A 12,064-nucleotide genomic window follows, 5' to 3' on the forward strand; every position below is an offset into this window, starting at 1 on the left:
TGCAACATTTCTGTATACAAACAAACAGTCTGAGGAAAGGAGAAAAAAAGACTCAATCCCATTTATAACTGAACTTAAGAGATAAAATACCTGGGGTGAATCTTACGAAGGAGGTGTTGTATCTTTTACAATGAAAACTATAAGACATTGCTAAAAGAAATAGAGGACACACAGAAGTGGAAGAATATTCCTTGTTCCTGGATTGGAAGAATAAACATTATTAAAATTGCCATTCTATCAAAAGCAATCTACAATTTCAATGCAATCTCTATCAAAATTCCAATGGCATTTTTCAAGCAAATTGAACAACTTGTCCAAAAATTTTTGTGGAACCAAAAAAGGCCACAAATTGCCAAAGTACTTCTGAGAAAAATAGAAAAATATGGAGGTATCACACTTCCCAATTCAGTTTATATTACAAAGCAATAGTAATTAAAACATTACTGCTGGGAGTATGGACCAAAGTTCTTTTTAGGGTGCAGACAGTAGGAGTTCTGGCTTCTGTAATTGCTTCTCCATCAGCATGGGTGCTGGCAGGTCAATCTATACTCTCAACCTGTTTCTATCTTTCCCTAGAAGAGTAGGGCTAACTGCTAGAAAATCTTCATTTGACCCTGTGAACAGTGCAAAAACAGTGTTTGAGGACTTGGATTTCTTTCCCCCATTCTGCTTACAGCTTGTCTAAGGGAATAGAGGTACATTTCAGTAAATAAAGTAATTTTAATTAAAAGAGAAGAAAGAGGGTTCTGAAATAAGTATAGCAAAGTCTTAGGTAGATAAGTACTAGTACATTCTCTGAAAATTTAAAAGCTTTTCAACTATAAATAAAACAAGATGTAGAAAATAAAATGAGCATCTATATAATACCACATGATGGCACCACAAGCCCACTAATAACCTTGTCATGCCTTAATCATTGAAGAAAAAGATACACACGTCAGCCTACAGAGTTGAAAAGAATCTAGCCAGCAACAGGGCTCCATGGCAGAAACGATGTTAATCTTCATAGATTTGGACCAGACAAATTTGAACTCAAAGGATTTGAAAGTGTAACCTGCCTTTGTCTTCATGTAGAGAGCTTGGAAAAGGTTTTCCTTCTGATCAGAAGAGTAAGAGGATGTGGTTAGCCTCGTTCTAGGACCATTTTAAATCTATCAGTTGCTTGGTTTGGGACATGGCACTGAACCCATTATCTGGCAAATGGACTCAGTAAAATGAGCCAAAGAAAACTGCTTGTGATAAATATCTCATTACACTCCCACTGATAAAGGACTCTTAATTAATGTCCTCAGCACCTCCCCTCTAGAGAATCAGAGCACCACAGTTTACTTTAAGAATTCCATCCCCTTCATTAAGAGGCTCTTTCCCGGTCATTTATTAAAGAGCCACTCTGATGAACTGTGAAACTCATATAAAATCAGTACTGTGATGTTTAAAGTATTTAGCTAAAAGCAAGTTCAGCATTACAAAGCTTTTTACTGGGCTTTGGGGTAATCACGTAGCAATATTCTTTTAAACCTGCATTGTCCTACGTGGATGAAAGAGCAAAGGTCTCATTAACTTATTTGTGTGTATGTATGTGTGTGTACATTTTTGAAGAACTGGTTTAAAATTGCAAGCAAGGTTAAAAATGGCAAGAACATACATAGTCTGTATATATTTGATTACTTAAAAACCTAAACTACTTTATTTTGAGTTCATAGATTGCTATGAATATTTTTAAGAATTTTGATTTCTTTTAAAAATTTATTAGTGATTTAATATTGATTTACAAAATTATAAGAAAACAGGGATATAGTTCCACACCTTTTCACCACTAGAGTTCTATGTCCCCATTTCCTCCACTGAAAACTGCATTAGTCCTCTAGAGATCACAGATTATATGTCCATAGGTGTGGGGGCTTACTTCTGAGTTCTCAGTTCTATTCCACTGGTCAGTGTGTCTATGCCATTTCCAGTACCAAGCAGTTTTTATTACAATGGTCATATAATACTATTTGAAATCTGGGAGTGTGATGCCTCCAATTCTGTTCTTTCTTCTCAAAATTGTTTTGGCAATTCTAGGTCTTTTCTGGTTCCAGATTAACTTTTGTAGCATTTGTTCTGTTCTCCTAAGAAATGTGGTTGGGATCTTGATGGGGATAACATTAAATTTGTAGATGTCACTGGGTAGTATATTCATTTTAATGATGTTAATTCTTCCAACCCATGAACATGAAATATCTTGACACTTTGTGTCTTTTTCAATTTCCTTGAGTAGTGACTCATAATTTTCAGTATAAAAGTTTTTCACTTTTGTTAGGTTTATTCCTAGATACTTTGTTGTTTTTGTTGCTAAAGTAAAAGAGATTGATTTCTGGATTTATTTCATCTTCTTCTACTTTAGTGTTTGCATAAAGGAATGCCATTGACTTTTGAATGTTAATTTTGTAGCCTGACACTTTACTGTATTGCCTGATGATTCCCAAAAGCTTCTTGCTGGATTCTTTAGGGTTTTTTTCTATGTGTACTATATCATGCATTCTGCAAATAAGGAGAGTTTGACTTCTTTTTTTCCAATCTGTATCCCTTTAATTCCTTGCTCCTGCCTGATTGCTATGGCAAGAACTTCCAACACTATGTTGAATAGTAACGGTAATAGTGCGCAGCCCCGTCTAGTACCTGATCTGAAGGGAAATGATTCCAGTTTTCCACCACTGAGTATGAGGTTGGCTGTAGGTCTGCTATATATAGACTCCACTATCTTCAGGAATTTTCCATCTATTCCCATTTTCTGTAGCATTTTGATCATGAAGGGATGTTAGATTTTGCCAAAGGCTTTCTGTGCATCTATTGATATAACCATGTGGATTTGGTCTTGCTTTTATTGATGTGGTGGAGCATGTTGATTGATTTAAATATATTAAAGCAACCTTGCATCTCTGGGGAAAACCCCACTTGGCCACTATAAACAATCTTTTTAATAGACTGCTGTATCTGGTTGGATAGAATTTTGTTCAATATTTTCGCATCTATGTTCATCAGAGATATTGGTCTGTAGTTTTCTTTTTTGGTTGTGTCCCTGTCTGCTTTTGGTATGAGAGTGATGTTGGCTTCATAGAAGCTGGAAGGGAGTATTCCAGTGTCTTCAATCTTCTGGAAGACTTTTAAAAGTAGAAGCATTAACTCTTCCTTGAAGGTTTTGTAGAATTCATTTGTAGGCCATTTGGTCCAGGACTTTTATTCTTGGGGAGATTTTTGATAATTGTTTCAATTTCATTGGCTGTGGTGGGCCTGTTCATATTATCTAGTTCCTCTTTATTTAATTTTGGAAGTTTGTAGGTATCTAGGAACTTGTCTATTTCTTCCAGGTTCTCTAGCTTGGTGGCATATAGTTATTCATAGAAGCCTCATATGAAATGTTGAATTTCTGTGGTGTCTGTTGTGAAATCTCCTCTTTTATTTACAATCCTATTTATTTGGGTCTTCTCTCTTTTTTGATTTGTGAGTCTGGCTAAATGTTTGTCAATTTTGTTCACTCTTTCAAAGAACCAACATTTACTTTCGTTGATCTTTTGTATGGTTTTCTTAGTTTCAATGTTATTTATTTCTGCCCTAACTTTAGTGATTTCTGTCCTTCTGGTTCCTTTGTTCTTCTTCTAGGTCTTTTTATTTTATTTTATTTTTCTATTTATTTATTTTCCCTTTTGTTGCCTTTTTAAATTATTTTTGTAGTTAATGTTGTTGTAATTGATGTCATCATTGTTAGACAGGACAGAGAAAAATGGAGAGGAGAATTCAGAGAGGGGCAGATAAAGATAGACACCTGCAGACCTGCTTCACTACCTGTGAAGCAATTCTGCTGCAGGTGGGGAGCAGCGGCTTGAACTGGGATTCTTACGCTGGTCCTTGTGCTTTGAACTACCTGCACTTAACACATTGTGCTACTGCCTGATCCCTTTCTTCCAGGTCTTTAAGGTGTGCCATCAGGTTGTTTATTTGTACTTTTTCTTGTTTCCTAATGTGTGCTTGTGTGGCTATGAAATTCCCTCTCAGAACTGCCTTAGCTGTGTCCCAAATATTTTAATAGCTTGTGTCTTTATTTTTACTGAACGCTTGAAACCTTTTGATTTCTCTCTTTATTTCCCCTTTGACCCAGTAGTTGTTAAGTAGTGTACTGTTGAGCTTCCACATTTTGGGACTATTAGTAATCTTATGTTTATTCTGAAGTGTTAGTTTAATTCCTCTGTAGGTGGGGAATAGGGGTTTTGTAGCTGGGTCCTTGTACACTAACATTTGCAATCAACCAGGTGTGCTACCACCTGGCCCCAGTTTTTTTCCATTTCCTTCTACCTGTACTTTTGTGTGGATGGCTTTCTATTGTGATTTAGTAATTTTGCTAGTACTTTTTGTTGTTTTCTGTTCTTTTTGTGTGTGTTGTGATTACCCTTCTAGTTTGTTTATTAATTCAGTTATTTGTCCTTTTTTTCAGCTACTGTAGCTTTTAATTCAAATGTTGTAGCTTTTATTTCATTTATTGCGTGGCTTAGTTCAGCTATTATGGTCATTAGTTTGAAAATTGTGCTATTTTGTTGGTCTATGCTGGCTTTTTCTCTGGCTAATGCTGCTAGTAATTCATCTATTTTGGCATTTGACTTAATTTTCTTCCTGGTTTGGGCTCTTATTGTCTTTTGAGTCTCATCCTTTACTCTTCCTATCCGTTTCACGAGTTTTATCACTTCAGTTGCAAACATGTGGGCTAGTTTTTCAGATCTCATTTTAAAATTCTAAAATTGCCTCTTCTTTATTATTATAGTTACTTTCTGGGATTTTTCCTTGATTTTCTGGTGGTAAGAATTTTTTTGGTCTACCCATTCTGACTGTTGCAAACACTTCAACTGTTTTGAGGTTTCATAGATTGATGGTTTGTTAGGGATGACAAGGGTATGTCACTCCCAGAGTTCATCTTTGGGCAATCACACCATGGTCTTTGGAAGGGTGGGTGTGATCAAGATTATTCAGTAGGATACTGCTGTATTTTTGGCATAGGAAAGTTTCAGAGTTGCTACTGGGATGATCAATGATATGATACTTTGTTGTGGGCTGGAAGCCAGCTGGCTGATTTTGGAGGGTTATGTGAGGCCTGGCAAGTGCACAAGGGGGTTCCATAAATGCTTGGTGTTCTTATCTAAAGACAGGTCTTGACCTATCTCCTGAAGGGACATATGGAGTTTGGTCATCCAGGAGGGCTTCCTGCAATGCTGTGGGGGACCCAACATGGGTTGAAATAGAACCATTCCTTCCCAGGTGGGGGAGGCAAAGTCTAATGTTCACAGAGAGTGGATGGTGATTCCTGGTGTTTCTGCATAGATGGGGCAGGGGACTATGTCTCTGGCTGGGCACTAAGGTATTTGGTGTAGCAATTAACAAAAGATGATGGGCTCCCACCACAGGGTGGTCTCCAGAGCCCCATTGAATGCTGACTTCTGCTGCCAGTGCTGGAGGTAGGGGCCTCCCGCTGGGTATTGCTAGGTCTTGGCGAGAGTGCTAGGGTAGTTAGTGCCTCTGATAGTTAAGCAACTTCTCTCCCTCAGTCGCATGAAGCCCCTCTGGAGCTGAGGCACAATCTGAAACAACTCCTTCTCCATAGCCACACCTCCAGAAATCTCTAGAATTTTGCTCTGCTATCATAACAGTTTTTTTTTTTTTTTAAATGAGAAACCTCCCAGGTATATGTCTTGGATAAACTTTACAATTACTATCTTATCTTAAAAATGTATATAGCTGGTATATTGCAGCAAAGTAAAAGACTCTAGGTTGTTGTTGGTGGGGGGGGGTTTCAGTCCTGGATCATGATGGCAGAGGAGGACCTAGTGGGGGCTGAGTTGTTATGTGGAAGACTGAGAAATGTTACACATATACAAACTATTGTATTTCACTGTTGACAGTAAACCATTAATCCCCCAATAAAGAAATTAAAAAGTGTATATAGCATGTTTGCTCAAGTTGGCATATAGTAAAGTCTCAGTAACCTATAGAAAACAATACTGAAGTTATACTGATAACACTATAGATCTGGGTCAGGGCAACTGGCTTACCAGGGCCAGGAACAGATTTTTGTGTCAGAATGACACTTAGGAGTTTCTTTGGTATGCTTAGGTGATTGCTTGGTTTCATTAACTAAGCTGAATTTTAAATTATGTTAGGAGAAGGAAAGAATACAGTGGTTAAAAGTTAAAGATCAGACTGGCTTTGTGGCTGGAGACATCAATGAAAAAATTTAATTATATATCTATATTATCTATATATTTGTATTTATATTTATATCTATATCTTTGTAGATTAGAAGGTTAAAGCCTGATCTGAGAATATATAAGGCAGAAAATTAAACATCATGTTGAGTAATGTTTGAAGTTTGAACACAAAGGTTTTAGGACCAAGAATAAATTATGTTAATGTAGTGTGTGTGTGTGTATATTACAATTAAGGAAATTTTTATTTAAGACATCTATAGGAAGGGCTTAAAAAATGACTGAAAGGGCCAAGTGATAGTTCAGCTGATAGAAAACATACTTAATCAGGACCTGGATTCAAAAGCACCAGAAATTGTGAGGGATACTTGGTACAGACCCACCTCTAGTGCCTCTCTCCCAGTTTCTGTTACTTTCTTGTTAGTTATAGAAAAAAAATTTATTGGAGGGATAGTACAGTATCTCATATCCCTATGATAAGTTTGTGTAGAGCACTCTCATCCCCAACTTAGGTCCTTTTCTACCGTCATGCACCAGGATCCCAGTATCATTCTCTATCTTTACCTCCTTCCCCAGAGTCCTTTGCTTTGGTGCAATACACCAAACCCAGTCCAAGTTTCATTTTGTGTTTTCCCTTCCTGCCCTTGTTTCTTAAATTCCACCTATGAGTGAGATAATCCTGTATTCACCCACCTCTTTTTGATTTATCTCACTTAACATGATTCCCTTCAAGTTCTATGCATGATGAGGCAAATAGGAAGTGACCTCATCTTAACTGATTGAACCCAGTAGCCTTCCTGAATGAAGTCACATCCTGAGTTTCTGGGTTAGGACTTCAACATAGGTATTTCATGGGTGACAATTTAATTCCCAACAAAGATAGGTGAAACTTTAATATTAAGAATAGGTTTTCTGAGTCTCTTAAATTTGGTTAGTGGCTCTGTCTATTCCTTTCACTTTTGGGGACCACTTTTTTTTGGTCAGTTGACTTCACCGCTTTGGGTTAACTTTTTCCATGGAATGATAGAGAAAAGGGAGCCGGGCGGTGGGCATCTGGTTAAGTGCACATATCATGTGCAAGGACCCAGATTTGAGTCCTTGCTCCCCACCTGTAGGGAACACACTTCACATGCAATGAAGCAATGCTGCAGGTGTCTTATCTTTCTCTCTCCCTTTGTATCTTCCCTTTTCTCTCAATTTCTCTCTGTCCTGTTAAGTAAAAGTAAAATAGGGGGGGGGAATAAGGGAAGGAAGAAAGAAAGAAAGAAAAAAGAAAGAAGGAAAGAAAGAAAAAAGGCTGCTAGGTGTTGTGGATTCATAGTGCTAAATAATAACCCTGGGGGGGGGGAGAGAGAGAGAGAGAGAGAGGAGCATTGCTCAGATCTGCCTTATGGTAGTGAGGGGGATTGAACCTGGGACTTTAAATCTTCAGGCATAAAAGTATTTTTGTATTATTACGCTATCTTCCCCACCCCATAATCCCTAAAGTTGTGGAATCAATGTGTGTCTGGCTAAGTCTATGCATGGAGGGCCTGAGGAAGGTGTTCATGGCACGCTCTACAGCTGCATGTTAGCATTTCCAATAGGGAGTTATTAAGTTTTAGATCCCAGTTCCCATTGAGCTAGTCTTGTAAAATGAAATATGCCCCACTAAAAAAACTGAGATCTTCAGAATTCATTGATCTGGTAGGAATACCTTAAACCTCAGATGAAAAGAACTAGATTAACCACCCCTTTGCAAACTCTAACTGTGCTTATTTTCTGAACACCTCCGAACAATGGAAGGGCTGCTTATATATCTATACATGATTCTCCTTTTCCTTCCTGACCCAGAGTCCCCTAGAAGGGAGAAGGCAGAAGGAAGAAGAAAATACAGTCATTACCAAGGCAATCTTTAAGGTGGTGCAGTGGATAAAGCATTGGACTTTCAAGCATGAGGTCCTGAGTTCAAGCCTCAGCATCACATGTACTAAAGTGATGCTCTGGTTTTCTCTTGTGACTCCTCCTCTCCTGTGTGTGTGTGTGTAAGAATAATTTTTAAGAAGCATGCAACCTGTTTTAGTTTGACAGAAACCAAGCAAAGAGATATGATTCTATTTAGATGACTGGGATTTCTCCTCCTCCTCCTCCTCTCCCCACCTCCCCTCCTACTCCCCCTCTGTTGGGTAGTATGCCAGCTCCTCCTGGCTTCTGCTTAACCAAGCACCGGTATGCCTGTATAGGGATTAGTTTGATCCCATTCAAAGCGGTCTATTTACATAAATCACTTTTACATTTACATAAAGCACCACACTCCCTCCAGGGCATTAGTGGTTTAGTGGTAGAATTCTCACCTGCTCTGCCCCCTCTCCTTGTCACACTCTGATCTTCCACCAGTCACTTTTTGCTCCACCCTCTCTATGTCACATCCTGTTTCCACCCTACTTGGAGCGTATAAAAACAGCTGCTCTTCTGATTAAAGACACTTGAAAATTGCTTTCCGGCTCCGAGGGTTCCAGAGTGTGTCTCCTGCGAAGTTAGTGCAGCACGAGTTCCTGATCCCTCTCCCACGCAGCAGCTTAGATCGGCTCCAGTAGAGTTCTCTCCAACCCAGAGAGCACTAGCTCAGGAAGAAGCACCCTCAGGCTATCCCGGCACCCCTCATCAACCCCTCCCCTTACTCCTCCTCCTCTTTCTCCTTTGGCTCTAGGGTTATCACTGGGGCTTGGTGCTGGTATGGTGAATGCACCACTTCTGGTGGCCCTTTTTCCCCTTCCATTTTATTTGATAGGATAGAGGGGGAGATAGAGAGGGAGATGAAAGATAGAAACCTGCAGAACTGAGTTGCTGTTTGTGAAGCATCTCCCCTGCAGATGGGGAGTGGGCGTGGGGGTAGGGGTGGGGGTGGGTTCAAACCCAGTTCCTTATGAGAGTCCTTGTGCATGGTGATATGTGCACTTAACCAGGTGCTCTACCGCTTAGCCCCACAACTGGGACTTCTTTAATGTTGCCTAACTAATCTTTTCATATGGAACAAAATACAAGGAGCCAGCTTTGATGAGTAGGGTTTTGATTGTAGTTAATCTTAACAATTTTGTCAGCCAACGGGCCAGGTGGTGGTGTACCCGGTTAAGTGCATACTTTATAGTGCACAAGGACCCAGGTACAAGCCCCTGGTCCCCACCTGCAGAGGGAAAGCTTCACATGTGGTGAAGCAGGGCTGCAGGTCTTTCTCTCTTTATCTCTCTCTCTCTCTCACTCACTCTCTCTATCTCTATCTGCCCACTCCTCTCAATTTCTCTCTGTCTCTATCCAATAATAAATAAAAAAATATTTTTAAAAATAAAGAAAAGAAAAGAATTCTGTCAGCCAGAGGGTGAAAATGATGGTTTCTCACTCCAGTTGTTCAAATATAGCAAAATCATTTAGCATACTATTTGAAGGGGATTCTTTGAGGGGCTTGGTAAAAATCCAATTTAAAAAATCATTACTAGCTGACATTTAAATTCTACATAAAGGAAATCCTGTCTGATCCTCAGGGGAGGGCCGGCAAAGTTGTCATACTACTCTCTTCCAAGGACTCACGAAAGCAAAGGACACTCTTAAACAGATGTGTGATAAGCTACACAGACCTTAGACATGTCAATGGTCAATTTTTTTAAAACTATAGTGTAGAATTGTGTGAAAATATGTATGGCTACAAACATTCAGAAGCATGACTTGGGCTGATCATGTATTTTCACTTCTTGAGTGGAACTGGATCACATGTATCTCATTAAGTAACATTTAAGGAACTGTCACACAGTTGCAGAGTAGCTGCTAGATACTTCAGTGGTGGAGTATAGGACTTGCATGCATGAGGTGCCTGGTTTGTATCCCAGTGCCACATATTCCTGAACAAACAAACAACAAAAATGAATGAGAGAAAAAATATTTAAAAACAAAACAGGAAGCTTCAGTGCTATAGTATCTTTTCCTCTCTCTTTATATCTCATTGCATCTGCCTCTCTATAGGGATCTGAAAATAATTGACTTGACAAATAGGGAAGTCCTGGTGACAACAAAAATGAAAAATCATAAAAACTATACTAAGATGTATTAAACTGAACACTTAAATGAAGGGACTTTATAAAATAAAGATAATTATATCCCTTCAAAGACTCTTATGCCTGAGGCTCCAAAGTCCCAGGTTCAATCCCCTACACCATCATAAGCCAGAGCTGAGCAGTGCTCTGAAAAAAAATTATATTCTAATCATGCTATTAAAAATAACTCACTTGGTATGACTAAGACTATAACATTTTACTAAAATATAGGTTGAAAGTGTTTTTTGCAGAAACCTATCACAGAGAGATGAATAATTGGACTTGTATGTTAGCATGTGTACTGTATACCACTAACCCTTCAGTTAAATGTTTATTATAAAGTATGTATTTAGAAATATCCAGGTTTCTACCATAAGAGCATTTACCAAACCCTTAACTCATTTATATTGTAAGAGTAATTTCTAGATGTTTGTCACTGTCAGTTGAAATATGGATTTCAAGTTAAATTATTTAAGTGCCTGTTATGTTAGCCAAATCTGAGTTTTTGGTTTCAATTATAAATTGCTCCAAAATGAGTGCTTGCATGTCAAATGATTGGAATTCAGGGCAGAAAGTCAAAAGAATCTTCTTTTCTCTTTAGTTATGCAGTTAATATCCAATGTTTTCTTGGTCTTCTGAAGAAGTGAGAATTCAAAATCAAAATAAGTGAACAAATAAAATTAGATTACCTATATATACATTATTAGCCAGACATATTAAAAGGATGCCTCATAGATAAGTTGATCATAGTCTTTAGATTTCTTTTGTAAACCATGTGCATTTATCTTAATTGATTCTGAAAAAGGAGCTGGGTGGTAGGTACTCAAGGTATTTACTATCAACTTTTTACAGTTGAGAGCTTTAATAACAAGGCTTAATGTGTAATTTGGTGTTGGGTGGTGAATGTGAGATTGGAAATTAAATTGTCTGATATCCCGCCATTGTCATTAGACCCAACCATTTACTCTTAGTTGAGCCTGAGATTTCAAAAGCATAAAGAAAGCAAACTGCTGAATCTGAATCTCACAGTTCACCCAGGGTGGCATGCAAAAGCAGAATTCCTTTTTGGAATTGAAATGCATTCTAGGGCCCAAAAAGCTTTGGCCTAAAGTGAATTTGGCCAATTAATCATTGCAGTTCAACTTTGTTAACATTGGAGATTCTTGCCCTCACCTCCAAAGGCTAATTTGAAGACTCAGGGCCTCTCAGTGTTAGTTCCTAAGAGAATTGTTTCACTGTACCTGATGAAGCCTTGATTTTGCATTCCCTTGGTTGCTTAGTTCCATAGCTTGTGATTTTTGTTTGTTTGTTTTATTTTGATGTTGCTTCTGTAATATTGGGGTTAATGGGTTGTAGTACAGTTGTTGACACATGGATACAATTTCACATCTCCCCATGATAGGTGTCTACAAAACACCATCAATCCCAATTAGGTCATTTTCCACCATCATTCATCAGGACTTCTGCTTCAGAGTTGGGCTGTTCATTCACTGCTCTATAGCCTTTTAACAATATAAATGGTTTTAGAACTTGCAACTTAATGAGACTGAGCTAATAAAATAACAGGGAAGGTAAGGCGAGCTCTTCAACTTGAAAAGAACTTGACTTCTTATCTGTTCTTCTGGGAGATCAGAATGTCTAAGAGTCTGTGGGGCTGCAGAAATTGCTAGCATTCTCTTCAAAGTCAACCTGATTTTGAAAAAAAAAAATAAGACTCCTACCACTCTCCTCCAGTCATATGACCAGGCAATGTACTGAGTTCAAACAAAC

This window comes from Erinaceus europaeus, chromosome 7, assembly GCF_950295315.1.
Source record: "Erinaceus europaeus chromosome 7, mEriEur2.1, whole genome shotgun sequence".
Classification (NCBI taxonomy): Eukaryota; Metazoa; Chordata; class Mammalia; order Eulipotyphla; family Erinaceidae; genus Erinaceus; species Erinaceus europaeus.